The sequence below is a fragment of the Zootoca vivipara genome, chromosome 1 (genome assembly GCF_965207765.1).
Source record: "Zootoca vivipara chromosome 1, rZooViv2.hap1.1, whole genome shotgun sequence".
Taxonomy (NCBI): Eukaryota; Metazoa; Chordata; class Lepidosauria; order Squamata; family Lacertidae; genus Zootoca; species Zootoca vivipara.
The window spans coordinates 74,340,340-74,354,650 of record NC_142582.1 but is presented as its reverse complement, the minus strand read 5'-3'; the positions used below and the strand labels follow the sequence as shown (position 1 = coordinate 74,354,650).

At 40.9% G+C, this 14,311-nt stretch overlaps 1 protein-coding gene across 5 annotated transcripts in view; it reads left to right on the top strand.

Moving 5' to 3' along the window:
* Positions 1–14,311, top strand: part of LUZP2 (leucine zipper protein 2) — a 303,055-nt gene that overhangs the window by 60,928 nt on the left and 227,816 nt on the right. The window lies entirely within an intron of this gene.

The window sequence follows — 14,311 nt, the reverse complement described above, 5'->3', positions numbered from 1 at the left end:
AATCTTTAGTGCCCTCCTTAAACCCACTCTGGAGTAAGAGAGTAGCACCGCATCATCTGCGTAGAGAAGTAAAGGACAACGATAATCTGCTATACGAGGGGCGTGGATAGATTTTTGCGAGTCGGCTAATGGGTTACTCATATCGCTGATAAATAAGTTAAAAAGAAGTGGCGCTAAAATACAGCCCTGGCGTACTCCCTTATTTACTGGCACTGGGTTCGTTAGGTCTCCAGCAGGGGTTAATCTCACCCTGGCCACGGACCCAGCATGAAGTTGGGAGATAAGCCACAGAAGCCTTCTATCTATTCCCCAACAGGCAAGTTTATCCCATAGTAATTTCCTCGGAATACTATCAAACGCAGCTTTCAAATCTATGAAAGCTGCGCAAAGTTGGCCCCGTCGAGGTGTTGAGTATTTCCGGGCTAAGTGATAAAGAATAATTGCCTGATCTGTTGTGGATCGGTTTAGTCTAAATCCAGCTTGCTCGTGCCCGATCAGGTCAGCCTCGACTGACCACTTCATCAACCTTGCCAGCAAAAACCGGGCATATATTTTCCCAATGGACGATAGCAGACTGATATTTCGGTAGTTCCCTGGGTCACCGGGGGGGCCTTTTTTGTAGATAGGAATTATAATGGCCTCCTTCCACGTTCCTGGTATTAAGCCCGTGGCATTTATTGCATCGAAGGTTTTAGCTAAAATCCCTGCCCACCATGCAGAATGTAGCTTTATAGCCTCAACAGGGACCAAATCCGGCCCAGGGGCCTTACCAGTTTTCAGCTCAGCTATCAATTCTAGGATTTCAGCAGGATCGGTGTTAGGCCAGACAGGAAGGGGATTAGAAGGTCTCCAGTGAGTGTCCGGAGCTTCTGCCACTGCGAAATATTTTCTCAGGAACTGCTCCCACGTGGGGGCCGGGATCACCATTAAGGGATATTTCCTGTTTCTTCCCTTTATTAAGGACCAAAATTTCCGGGAGTTATGAGATTTTGAGGCAGAAATTATAGTCTGCCAGCGATTTAAATACCAATCCCGTTTGGCCGATTTCTGGGCCTGTTTGTATGCTTTTTTAGCCAGGGGATAAGATGGAGGTAAGGCAGGAGCACCGGAGAGTTTATAATCATTATATATCGTATGTAGATGGAGTCTGGCTTGTTTACAAGAGGAGTTGAACCAAGGGGCGCCAAATTTAAAATAATGGTTTTTAACTCCATAGGCTGGAGAAGTAAAAAAGCGAGTTAAAACTTCTATCAAACAAGAAAAAAAATTCATACACTTAATAGGATCACGCGGGACTATTCCTACGTCCGGCTGATCACCCGGAAACTTTTCTTGGATAAAAACCGTATATCTATGGGCGAGGGCAGGGGACCATCTAGTCCCCTTTATTTTAGTGGACGACTCCACAGTCACCGGGATTGGGTGGGAGCGCTCGAGCAACTGCCAATCAACACATAACTTGGTTGTCAGGGGAAGATGGTCACTAAATTGAGCGTTATCAATTTTAAAAGAGGTGACATTCAAAAATAGATCCCGGGAAACCAATACATAGTCGAGAACACTGTTTGATTTTAACCCCAGGTGGGTGAACTCTCCTGGTATGTCTGGAGGACACCTGCCATTTAATATAATTAAATTAAGGCGTAGAGTCATCTGATAAAGCATCACTCCCGCCTTATTGACTTTTACATCCTTTGATATTCTAGTGGGGATATATACTGGATCGTAGGTTTGAGCGCCGGGGTCAACCCACCATTTAGACTTCATAAGAGCCTCCCGATTTGAAGCTATCCGAGCATTAAAATCGCCTCCAATAATGGAGGGGACATTTGGAGACTTAAGATAACAGGAAAGTAAAAAATCCTCTAGGGATTCCCATCTAGTAGTAAGATCAGCTGCTGACCCTCCCGGAGGGAAATAGACATTTGTGACCAATAAGGAGAAGTTTCCACCAGAGATCAGTCCGGTAATAGCATATGGCGGTAATGCATGCACTAGTGAAAGTTTAGCCCGAAGTTTAAGGGAGATACCAATTGTAAGGCCACCTTTAGGGCGGCCACCATTCGTTGACGGGCTAGCAGGCAGGCATATAAACTCAAAGCCATTTAACTCAATTTCCTCCTCCACCCAAGTTTCTTGTAATAATATGATAAGAAAGGAATTAATATATTTTTGGAATTCTGGATCTAATTTTTTACTTTTCCATCCAGCAATGTTCCAACTTAATATTGAAGGCTGGGATTTCCTCGCTCCTCCCAGTAACTGTCATTCGGAAGGATGGCTCAACTTTAGTACGGGAAGAGGGGGGCCAATAAAAAAATCAGTTATCTTCCTCTGATGAAAAACTCCTCGTAGAATCTGAGTGGGAGGATTTACAAGGTTATCTAACTGTTGAACTTGACCACTCATTCTACTAGGAGTAGGGCCTTGAGCAGGAGAGGACCTCTTTTCCAGAAGAGTTTGGTGGGCCATCCGGTGCGATCCAGCTATCTCATCAGAAGTTTGGTCTCTCTGTGGTCTGCTGCTGGTCTTTTGGACTACTTGATTTATGTGGCCTGTTGGATCTTCAATCAGTTCAGTCTCTGGCCTTGCTGTTGAATCCATAATACTCCGCAATGAGGGATAAGGCAGGGCAAGTGGGCTATTTGGGAAGGTTGGCAAAGGCACCTCTTCTCTTGATTGGACAGTATTATAAGAAGGTTCCAGGTCTGGCATCGATGAATGTGTAGAAGGGGATTTTTCCTGTTGTGTGCTGCTTTCTTCAGGTATGTTTATCGAGGGTAAGTCATGTAAATCTATTAAGAGCACAGCGGGTTGTTCTGCTTGGAGGGAAGGGCTGGTAGTTGCTTCTTGGGGTTGTATCTTATCCTCCATTACCGACATACTTTTAGCATTAGCTATTTCGAGATCCATATGATCTGGTTCTTCTAGGATGTCATGATCGCTATACGTGGGTGTTCTGGTGCTGAGCTTCCTAATAAGTTGGTTTTTAAGCGATTCCAGCCTATTAATAATTTCTTTTTGTTCCACGGCTGGTAAATCTGCAAAGGAGGCAATGAGTTCGATCTCTTGAGGAGGTGTCAGGCCACTTTCCGGATGGTCATTGTTCTTTGTTAGGGGAGTGGAGGCCACATAACACTTCTCCTGGGGTAGAACACCCACTCCGTCATCCACTGGTGGATCAGGATTAACAGATTTTGAGCCCTCTTTGGTTATTGCCTCCAACAATAGGGGTTTAGGCGTAGGGTCTATAAAGGCTCTTGTTGGTGTTACACCACAGCGAAACAAAAATGCTTTCCTTCATAATATGATAGTGGGAATTTTTGTAGATTGGAACGCAAGCAGGACTCTCTGGGATTTATGGTGATGGACAAGAGGGAGGACTGCACAGAGGTCAATTTGTGTTGCCTCAATATTTAAAAGCACCTTCAAGAGTTCCTTGGCACCGCCCAGAGTTCTCCATCTTGGGTCCCCATTTTGTATAGTTAGGCTCACTTTCCTTGGTGTTAAAATCAAGGATTGATGATCTAATTGACGGTTAAGGTTGTATTTAAATTTGTCAGCACATTTGTTATTTAAAGACAAGCTTCTCGTCCCCTTTCTCTCTTCGAGGGACTTAACACCGGCTAACGATGGTGAAGTAGCAACTAGCTTTTGTTGAAGGCTGTGCAGCTGGGACGAAAGATCATCTAGTCTTTTGAATATACAGTGCAAGGTTTTAATTATTAAATGTGACTGTTCAAATGTCATATGATTGGCCGCATCAAGGACCAGTTCCTCCTTCTGAGGAGAGACTACACTCTTACTGTTGGCCACATCGCTTGTTATTTGTGGTATAATTTGCTCTTCGTCTTTAAGTACTGACACACAGTCACTCAGAGGGTTGAAACGGTTCTGAGTTTCTACCGTGTAGGAACATTCCAGTAGATTACTCCCTTCTTTAAAGTGACATGATTCAACCCTTGTTTGCTTTGATCTCGGAAGGGGAACGGGAACTGTCTCATCGGAATCTCTAAGACGTTTCCCATACCCCATAATTCAGATTATCGAGAAGAGGGGTGGGGGTAATATTTTAACACCAACTCAGGTGATAAGAATTTCCTTCGAGCCTACCAGCACTTGCAGTGGGGGTATATTTCACTGCCTGTTCATATGAAAGTCGGCGTCTTCACCTTCACCCTCGCAGGCCGGCAATTTAGTTCTTCAGGGGGACTACCGGTAAGCAACGCAGACCATTCCTTTGTAGTCCTGCTCCCACCAGGTCTAAGACTAATATAAAATTCTAAAAAACCTCAATTGAAGTTTAAAGCTTGAGTTAACTGGGTGTCAAAAAGCCAAATCTCGTTTAGCCTCCACCGAGTCTATTGTCTTTCCTTCCAAGTCTCCACAGCAATGTATTAATCCAAGTTTTTAGCCAGTGGAGAAAACAGCAAGTCATTCACAGCAACAGGCTTCATAAGGCATCCGTTGTTGCAGTAGGACAGATTGAGCAGTAAAACAATAAAACAATAAAACAATAAAACAATAAACTAAAACCAAAGAGAAGCGATGAGGTAGTAAAACAGCCAGTAAAACGTTAGAACTGTGAGATTAAAATCAAGAAGTGGCTAAAAACGACTTAAAAGCTTAATTGAAAGCAGGAGAGTCTGACCAGGCTGCTGTCTCCGTCGCCATCATTCAGATATCTTAAAGGCTATCACATTGAGGAAGGAGCATGCTTGTTTTCTCCTGCTCTGAAGGGTAGGACTCGAACCAATGGCTTCAAGCTGCAAGAAAGGAGATTCCAACTAAACATTTGAAAAAACTTTCTGACAGTAAGAGCTGTTCAGCAGTGGAACAGGCTCCCACGAGGTGGTGGGCTCTCCTTCCTTGGAGGTTTTTAAACACAGGTTGGATGGCCATCTGTCATGGATGCTTTAGCTGAGATTCCTGCATTACACAGGGTTGGGTTAGATCAGGCACCCCCAAACTTTGGCCCTCCAGATGTTTTGGACTACAATTCCCATCACCCCTGACCACTGGTCCTGTTAGCTAGGGATCATGGGAGTTGTAGGCCAAAACATCTGGTGGGCCGCAGTTTGGGGATGCCTGGGTTAGATGACCCTTCCAAAGCTAAGATTCTATGATTCAAGATTTGCAATTGTTGAAATGAAAATTGTGTTGTTTGGGAGTCAGATGGAGTGAAGTAGCAAGTTCGGCAGAAAATAATCTATTCACTGATGAAGACCCACAATCTGTTCACACAAATTATTCATGTGATTAAACATAGTTTCCATGTGATAAATTGCAGCTATCATGTGCTAGCTTGTTTGTGTGAAACTTGTTCTTGCAGCTCTGCTATCTTATTGCCATCTTTTCTCTCGCTCACTGTGCTCTAAGCCTGCCTAGCTTTGTTAGCTAATGACTGATGGAATAAGAAGAATCATCCATAATACAATAGATTCATGATAATGGCTTAACAAAAGCAGATTATCACATGATTGATTCTGTTCATCTCACAGCAAACTATTAACTCTGATGTGTTAACTGATCAGGTAAACTCACCCACACTTTGATTTTCCAAATGAGGCTGAAATAGGATTTGTGCAGGATGTTTGCAGATTAATGATGTTCCCCTTTGCTTAGGTCATCTTACACAGAAGTCAGGTGCAGGGAACTGTTGGCCATTCAAGTGTTGCTGAACTACAGCTCCCATTGCATCAGGCCATTGGACATGCTTGCTGGGAGTTTTAATTCAGCAACATCTGGACAGCCAAAGGTTCCTCACCTATGATAGAACCCCCCCCCAAAAAAATGTAGATTTTTCTCATCCCCTACTTTGGGAGCAAACCAATACCCCAGTGGATCTGATAATTCACACTTTCAGCCCACTGCAGTGAATAGGTTTAAAATGTCCAAATGTTTCAAGGAACAGAGCAAGGGAGAAATCATTGTTAAGTCTTGCACCTGTTAAGCCTTTTAAATATCAATAATTTACTGAAACTGGAAAAGTGTGTGGTTGAGAGGGGTGATCCTTCCCATCACCTCAGAGATAATACTCTGAGTACTGCAAACAGAACACATCGACACCCTGTTTCATGTTGTCTTCCTTGCTCCTCTTTTTTGCGCAGTCAGGCAGAGTCCACCAAAACCCCGGGCAGCCCCCGAGCGGAATAATGACACAGGACCACGTTTTGATGGGATTAAAATTAGCCACAACTTTATTAAGAATTCAGATGTAGGGAGACCTTGGCGCAGGCATTGGTTGTATATCCAACACTGGTCAAAAGAAGAGAGGAGGGAGAACAGGAAGTACTATATATACTGCTTCCTCTCCAGGAGATGGGGCAAAATGACATCACACAGAACCCCCTCCACAAACTGCATTTCTATGGTCAGAGTATCTGCCTCCCAGGAATGCAGTTGTGTGGACTTAGCCCCTTCTCACGCTAGCAAGAATTTGTGTTTGTTAGGTTTGGTTGCTAATCTCCCACATTTTAATCTATTGCATGAAATTGGATGGTTGTATTGCCTCTATATCACACTTGACACATGTGTGATGAAAGCGATATGGTGTGTGTCCACTCCATTATATACAGGCTCCTACTTTCCAAGTGATATGAGAGCCCTCAAGAATTCAGACAGCTCCTGAAACATTAATTTGTCAAGAAAACAGCATTGTGATTAGACACAAAGCATTGTGATTAGACACAACAAAGGTTTAATCCATCTTGCTCATCTTTGATGGCTCTTTTACCTCCATTGTCAGAGGAAGTAAGCTTTTGAATTCTAGCTGCTGAAAACCTCGGGTTGCACTGCTGTTGCACTCAGATCCTGCTTGTGTGCTTTCTCACAAGCATCTGGTTGGCCATTGTGAGAACAGGATGTTGGACAAGATGGGCCTGATCCAGCAGTCTCTTCTTACGTTCTTTTACTCTGAAAGCCCCCCACCCTCCGCTCACTGCCATGTATAATTTACACAATTTTGAAAAGAAATAAAAACAAAATATTGCTACAGAGATCAAGAAGCCCAGTACTACTTCCATCAGCTATAAAGCGGTGGGTTTTTTAGATGCTAAGTTTTACATAGTCCAATATTCTGTTGAAAATAATGAGCTAAGATGCTAAGAGCTATTCTCAAGGGGTGTGTAGGCCCTTTCCCTTTGATGGATATGTCTGCTCTTCCATGTGCTAACTTGGGCTACCCATGAATACCCCATCAGTGTTTTTTGTATCTGCAGTCAGGAGCAAAGCATCAGTACCAAAGCATCATTCTGAGTGTGTGTTTTGAAGGTTTTTGGGTTTGTTTTTTTAATGCAGCAGCTGAAGGACTATCTTCACTCAGGCTCACCTGTTATGTCAGACAGCTGAGGCTTTTTCATGTAATGTGCTGCATTTATGAAATTCCCTCTCAGAAGATTGCTTGCATCTTCATGGAATTTAAAGACTGTTTTTCATTTCACTTTTTCTTGAAATGCCAAGTTGGATTTTAAACCACCATTCCTCTCTGTTTTATATTGTAGGGTGTGACTTTTTACTAGTCAGATTGGAAATTGTTATTTGCAGCTGTGAAATGTTTGCTTTTTTTAAAAAAAGAGAAAGTGTTATTTTGAAACTCTGGGATGTACCCAGTGAAGCCATCCTATTAGTAGATTCCCCTACCCACCAAAAAAGAATAAAATATGATCTGGGTTACACTCCAACCCTCTGGAACAGCTTGCAGGGAGGGCATGTGGGGAAAGAGAGGGCATTGCACAGGCACATCATTGTAAGTTAATAAAGTTTTGGCCTTTCAGCAATCCATATATCCATATTCATTAAAGGGGCAGGGGGGCACGAGGTCTATGCCATTTAGCAAGGGCTTTCAGAAAGCAAATGTCTGTAGGATGGGGATCTCCATATCTTGTACAGTTGAAGAACAGCTGCAATGGAAAGGGCTTTTATAATTGGATTTTATAATGTTGAGCGCTAGTTGCCTCTGAATGGCACCTATAAACTGCCATCATCCCAAAGAGTTGTATTCTACTTTCACAGTGCAATGAGCAGCAGGTTAAACAAGGTTTAGTCAACAGGGAGAATGTGGCTTGCATAATACGACACTAAATCATGCAGTATAGAAATTATAGATTCATTATTAGGAAGATAGTTTATTGATGACTACATTTTATTAATGGATTCTTTTCCATTAATAAACATGCAGGTAAATCATGTGATTTAGTATGGGAAATAAAATTAAGAAAGCTCATTAAAATCAGTAAATGTGCTACAGATACCTGGGAATGAATAATTCATCAACTATACAATGCATTTACTTTTGAAAAAGCTCCCATAAATTGCTTTTATTACTAAGCTAATTCTATTTTGTTGTTTTGTGAAGGGATATATATATATATATATATATATATATATATATCTCCTGTATAAGGTTCAGAAAGTTTAATTGCAAATTGATTAACATGGTGCTTTGCTAATTAAATCAGCTGAAAGAGATTTAGGTTGACACCATGCTAGGTGCTCAAATTAAAGGACTGTCCTATTGCGTTAAATACAGTACATTTGTCACTGATAAACTAACAGCCTCTTTATTTGAGCAGACAGCCAATGGAGGAGAAATGAGGATCTATACAGTACTGGATTTAATGAATATATGGATGATGTCTACCAAAAGTATAAGAGGATATTCATGTGGTACACCTTTCACAGTTAAATGATACTCTTAAACAATTTACGTCTGAGTTATTGTGACATTATGATTTTTTTTCCACTCAGAAATACTGATTGGTCCCATGGTTCATCTTAAGCCCACTAAGACCAGGGACTTTAGTGTGGTGGCACCTGCCCGTTGGAATGTGCTTCAAATGAACAGCAAACAGGCAATTTCAGTACTAAATGTAGACACCTGCTAGACTTTCACTGAGGGCTGACCCAGCTATATTAATCGAATCTACTGTTTTGTGATATAGTCTATACTAGTTTTATGAGTGTAATTTTATTATTGGTTTTATACCGTTCACCAGCCTGACATTTTTTTGTTAACACTGGCAGTATAGAAATGATTGCAAATCAATCAATAAATGTATTCACTGAAGATACATTCTGTTTCACAAATACATATAATAGTTCATCTGGCAATCATAAAAAGCAGGGCAGGGGAGTGGCATACTACTAGAACAATGTCACTTGTCATGAAATAACCGACATTTAGATGCTGAAATATGAATCAAGATATGAAATTCAGTAAAAACAAACAAACCAATATACAGGGTGAGTCTTTTAAAAGAGGCCCCGTGGAACATGTGTACTCTGTATCCACGGGGCCTATTTTAAAGGACTCACCCCATACAAAGAACATCTTTTTAAAAAAAACACCATGGCCATACTGAAGCCCGATTAAATAATAACAAATGCATGAACTGAAAGTCACAAATGAGTAGAAGATAAAAGCTTCAAATGGATAGGGCCTAATCCAGTGAAGGTCCATTACAATAAACACTATTGAAATTGGTAGGATTGGGGTTGATTGTGAGGGATGGATGGACTGCATTTCTATGCACATTTACTTAAAAGGAAGCCCCACTGAAAGCATGGATAAGATTGGATAAGACTGGAAGTCCCATTCATTGCTTACAATGTGACTTAGGGTTGCCATATTTCAAAATTCTGGGAAATTCTGGACGTATGGCAACCTTAACTTAATTGTGATGAACATTGGATTGTAACAATCTGGAATACAAAATTTTATGTCCAACAGGAGCCATTAACTCCAAGATTTGTACTGCACTGTGTAGCAAGAGATTTGGCTCAACATAGCCAAAATTTAAGAAAATCAACCCCCAAGAATGAAAGGACCTTTTGGGTGTGGCTCGTGGTATATTTAGCAAACAGTTTGGCCACTACACAAAACTGTAGAGATTCCTGTTGTCAAGACACTTAATGGTCAGGTTGTGCTGAGGCAGAATGGATCCTTCAAAAATAGGGGAAAATATGTAATGAGATTTTTATCACTTTCTTGTGTGCCAATGTAGGGTTTTATCAACCATGATGTTTATTTCTATGGGTAAAGGTAAAGGGACCCCTGACCATTAGGTCCAGTCGTGACCGACTCTGAGGTTGCGCGCTCATCTTGCATTATTGGCCGAGGGAGCTTCCAGGTCATGTGGCCAATATGACAAAGCTGCCTCTGGCGAACCAGAGCAGCACACGGAAACGCTGTTTACCTTTCCGCTGTAGTGATCCCTATTTATCTACTTGCACTTTGATGTGCTTTCGAACTGCTAGGTTGGCAGGAGCTGGGACCGAGCAACGGGAGCTCACTCTGTTGCAGGGATTTGAACCGCCGACCTTCTGATCAGCAAGCCCTAGGCTCTGTGGTTTAACCCACAGTGCCACCTGTGTCCCTATTTCTATGGGTACTTCATCATTATTCTAAATAGCACTGCTGTACAACCCTGGACAATCGAAAGAGTCTCCCATTCACAGATAATGAAATAAGCTGACTTTTTATACATGGAATAGAGAAGAGTTTGTGGTCCATTCATACAGATCTGCTCAGGCCCTAAGATTGGTCTCAGAGGCCCACCATATAAGTTCATCAGAGACCAGGTCTTTATGCTCACTGGTGGAATTTTCTCCATAGATACTCTCATTTTTATTAGACTTTAAATGGACCTTGAAAACTGTCATATTTCAGTCTGAATTTTACCAACACATTGTGGGGTTTTTTTAAAATAAAAAAGGTTTTGTGTCAGATTCTATATATACATGCATTTGAAGTGTGTGTGTGTGTGTGTGTGTGTGAGTGTGTGTGTGTGTGAATGTATGATGTTTTAAGTCACCTTGGGAGCCCTATGCTATAAAAGGTGGATTATAAATATTTATAATAAATGAACAAATAAAACTAACTACAGGGTTACTGCAAGATAGATGGGACAAAATAATTCTTCAGATGGCTAGGCTGCAAAAATAAAATTAGAAATAAAATCTTAAAGATAAGCTTGTGCTTTTAAACTCAGTTTTGCATACATCAAAAGGCATGTGACCGCTAGTTTGTGAACATATTTGCATATTACAGAAAAGATTAACACTTATAGCACTCATGACAGCCAGAGTTTGGTTTGGAAAGTGAATTCCTTTTGATCATTTAAGCTTTCTGATTCAGAGGCTATTATTAGCTAACAGGCATGGAAAGCTTATGAAGTGAATGGCTCCATAATATCAATTTTATAAATAAGAAGAAGATATCTCTATTACACACTGGTAATTTGGCATATTTCTAACAATTTTATAATCCTTTAAGTGGAAGAAGAAACAGCGAGAATGTATGGAAGAACAGTTTGAGTTTCATGGCAGCAAGTTCACAAGGAAAACATCTTCTGCAATGTCCTTCATCTTTTGGTTAACACGCTGCCTTTCTGCTATCACCATCTTTTTCAAGGCCTTCCTAGTTCCTCAGATTTTCTCCCATACATTCACTATATATGATCGTCTATGGGCCTATCAAAGCCCGCAATCCTCGGCAATTTTACTTGGGAGTAAGTTCCCCATAACTCTGTGGAACTTACCAGTACATGTGAGAAAACAAGCACAGAACTAGAAGGAAAAAATTCCAGCTGCCAGCTGCCATGTTTTTCTAGAGCAAATTTAATGGCATGTAAATTTAGCAACACAAAAGGAAACATGAGTAGGAAGGAAAACTAAAATACTAATGGAAATAATATTAATGGGGCAATTTATAGTATATGGATGGTGTCCTGAGTGTGGCTGTCCCATGTAATACAAATTTCTGAATGGAATGGGGGGATGCTTAATCCTACAGCTTGTTATTTTTGCCATGTGGTTCAAGTTAATAGGGTTCCTGTGCAGAGTGCCACCTACATAATTTATAATTATGTGTCTGACTGATTCAGTGAATACTTATCATTGAATTAATAGAAAAGAATGCTCTGGCAACAACTCAGAAGAGGCTGAACTCACAATGAATACAGGAAGGAATGGTTCGGCCATGTTTATGCGCAACACTGGGATGGGGGTGAACAAAAGTGTTATTACTGGAAAGAACAGGAGCAGAATGAAAAGCTAATTGGAGGAGTCATTTCTGTTGGTTTAAATGGTGCAGCAAGAATGTAAAAGCAGCAAACATTGCAGCAATAAAATTGTGTTTCAACTTGACACATGCAGCTAATTCACAAACTGAAACCCCAGTGGTTCAGCTAAGCTGCCCATCGAATACGTAAAACAACAAATAAATGCAAATATATATATGCAAATATATGTTCACCATGTAATCACATAGCGCAACAAAAAACAGACAAGTGCTCTCAACAACGTTCAAAGTGTTGACTAGCAGAGAAATATGTAAACTGTAGGACAACTGTTATGGTTTGCAGAGTACTATATTATTAATCAAAATACTGCATATTTACTGCAAAATGCATGGCACTTATGATTAAAATGACTTGTTTCCTGTTAAAGAACAGCCTATGTTATGATTCCTATAGCAGGCAGAAAGCTATTAAAAGTAAAATTATGTGCAGCTATATTTTTCATGAAGCTTCTTCATGCCTTTAAAATGTCGAATAGCAACACTAATTCAACCACCGTGCTATCCTAAAAAATGAGAGGATAGTTGAGTTAGGAGGATAGTTGAGTTTTGGCACAGCTGTACAGATCTCCCAGGACTGTACCACTTCAGACTGCAGGTGGGGGATCACATTTTAAATATTCCTCTACATCAAAGACAGCATGGATGCACATCAAATAATTAGAATGCCAGAATGAAGTCAGGACTTGAATCATTCTCACACTTGCTACTTTGCCACATTCACATTTGTTTCTTTATACTGTATAGGGGACTATACAAACATATGATCCCTCTATGCTTCATGAGCTGATGTTGTTCAGAAAGGATGGTAGCACATGATCTTTCAGGATGTGTACATTAGACTTCCATCTCCTTATTTGAGACAGTGAAGGGTGGCCCACCTATTCAGTCTCTAGACCAAGACCATTTAGGTAGATTTGCACACATAGAACAAATGGAAGCCAATTGGATCTTAGACCTTGCAAGCAAACATGCTAGAACTTAGATGCCATATTTACAAATTTCTACAAATTCATTTAGTGAGGTGTGTTGATGCATTGTAATGCTACTGTCCTTTAGAGTTTGCTGTATCTCTATACTGATGAACTTTTGGTATGTGGAATTGAAATGTCTTGTGGGGACCAACATTTCATTGCATTGCATTGGTTTGATTGTCATTTTCTGCACCTTTTCCAGCTCTACAAGGTGTGTGTGTGTGTGTGTGTGTGTGTGTGTGTGTGTGTGTGTGTCCAGGGCAATCAACTCATAGATCTGCTTAGCACCATAATGATCTTAAACTTCCTTTCCTAATTATCCTCAACATGGAAATTACCCTTTTCCCATAGCCATGCATTGGGTCAAAGTTTTCATCCTGCTATTACTAGCAAAAATCAGCACACAATGCTCTAAATGGCAGTGTTGCTTTCCCCTGCACAACAACAAATGGGGTGAAAAGGGAAAGGAGTGTGGCTGTAAAATAACTGTAATCTGCAAAGGAGCTGTTAATGAGCCAGTTTGGCACCATCTGCCTAGAAGACTAAAAATGGAAGTGGTAGGGAGATAACACATTCAGGTCTGGGGGTTGTCACCCCGGTGGCACACCAAGGGAACAGCAACAAAACAATTAATTACAGAATGCTGATTATATTCTGGAGCACGGGGTGATAGTAACTCTGCATCCAAACTGATTGCTAATAGAAGGTGTCTGATGATGAGAGGAGTTCTGAGCTGGAGAAAGTGATCTACTCACCAGCAGTCTCTGGAAGAGAAATGGACCTTCTGAAGCCAAGTGGTCTCCTAGGTTTGGAAAGGAGGGACAGGTTAAAGTCAAAAGCCTTACAGCAATAGTAAAGGTGTCACAGCTACTTTCTCATGAAGTTCCAGTTTTGGGAACTGCTTTGTGTCTGAATGCATACATCATATCTAGCATGGAATCCCTTTACAAAAGAGTTGCAGTTGTGTCAATTATAGCTTCTCTTCCTCCTTTGAGCAAAGATCAAAAGAGAGTTTCCCCATATGTTTGCAGATATGGAGCTGGCACAGGCTGACCTAAGAATAAAAAGTAGAATTTGGAGTGATTATGTGGGCTGCAAATCAGGACTGAAAAACTTGATTAATTATGGCAATATATGAAATTACTTAATTATAAGTCTGATCTTGATATGTAGAGGTGTGCTGTACACCTCCGCCTTCCCCATCTCTCTTATCCTCTCTGGCAGCTTTTCTTCCACAGACACCCTTTTGTTGAGACAT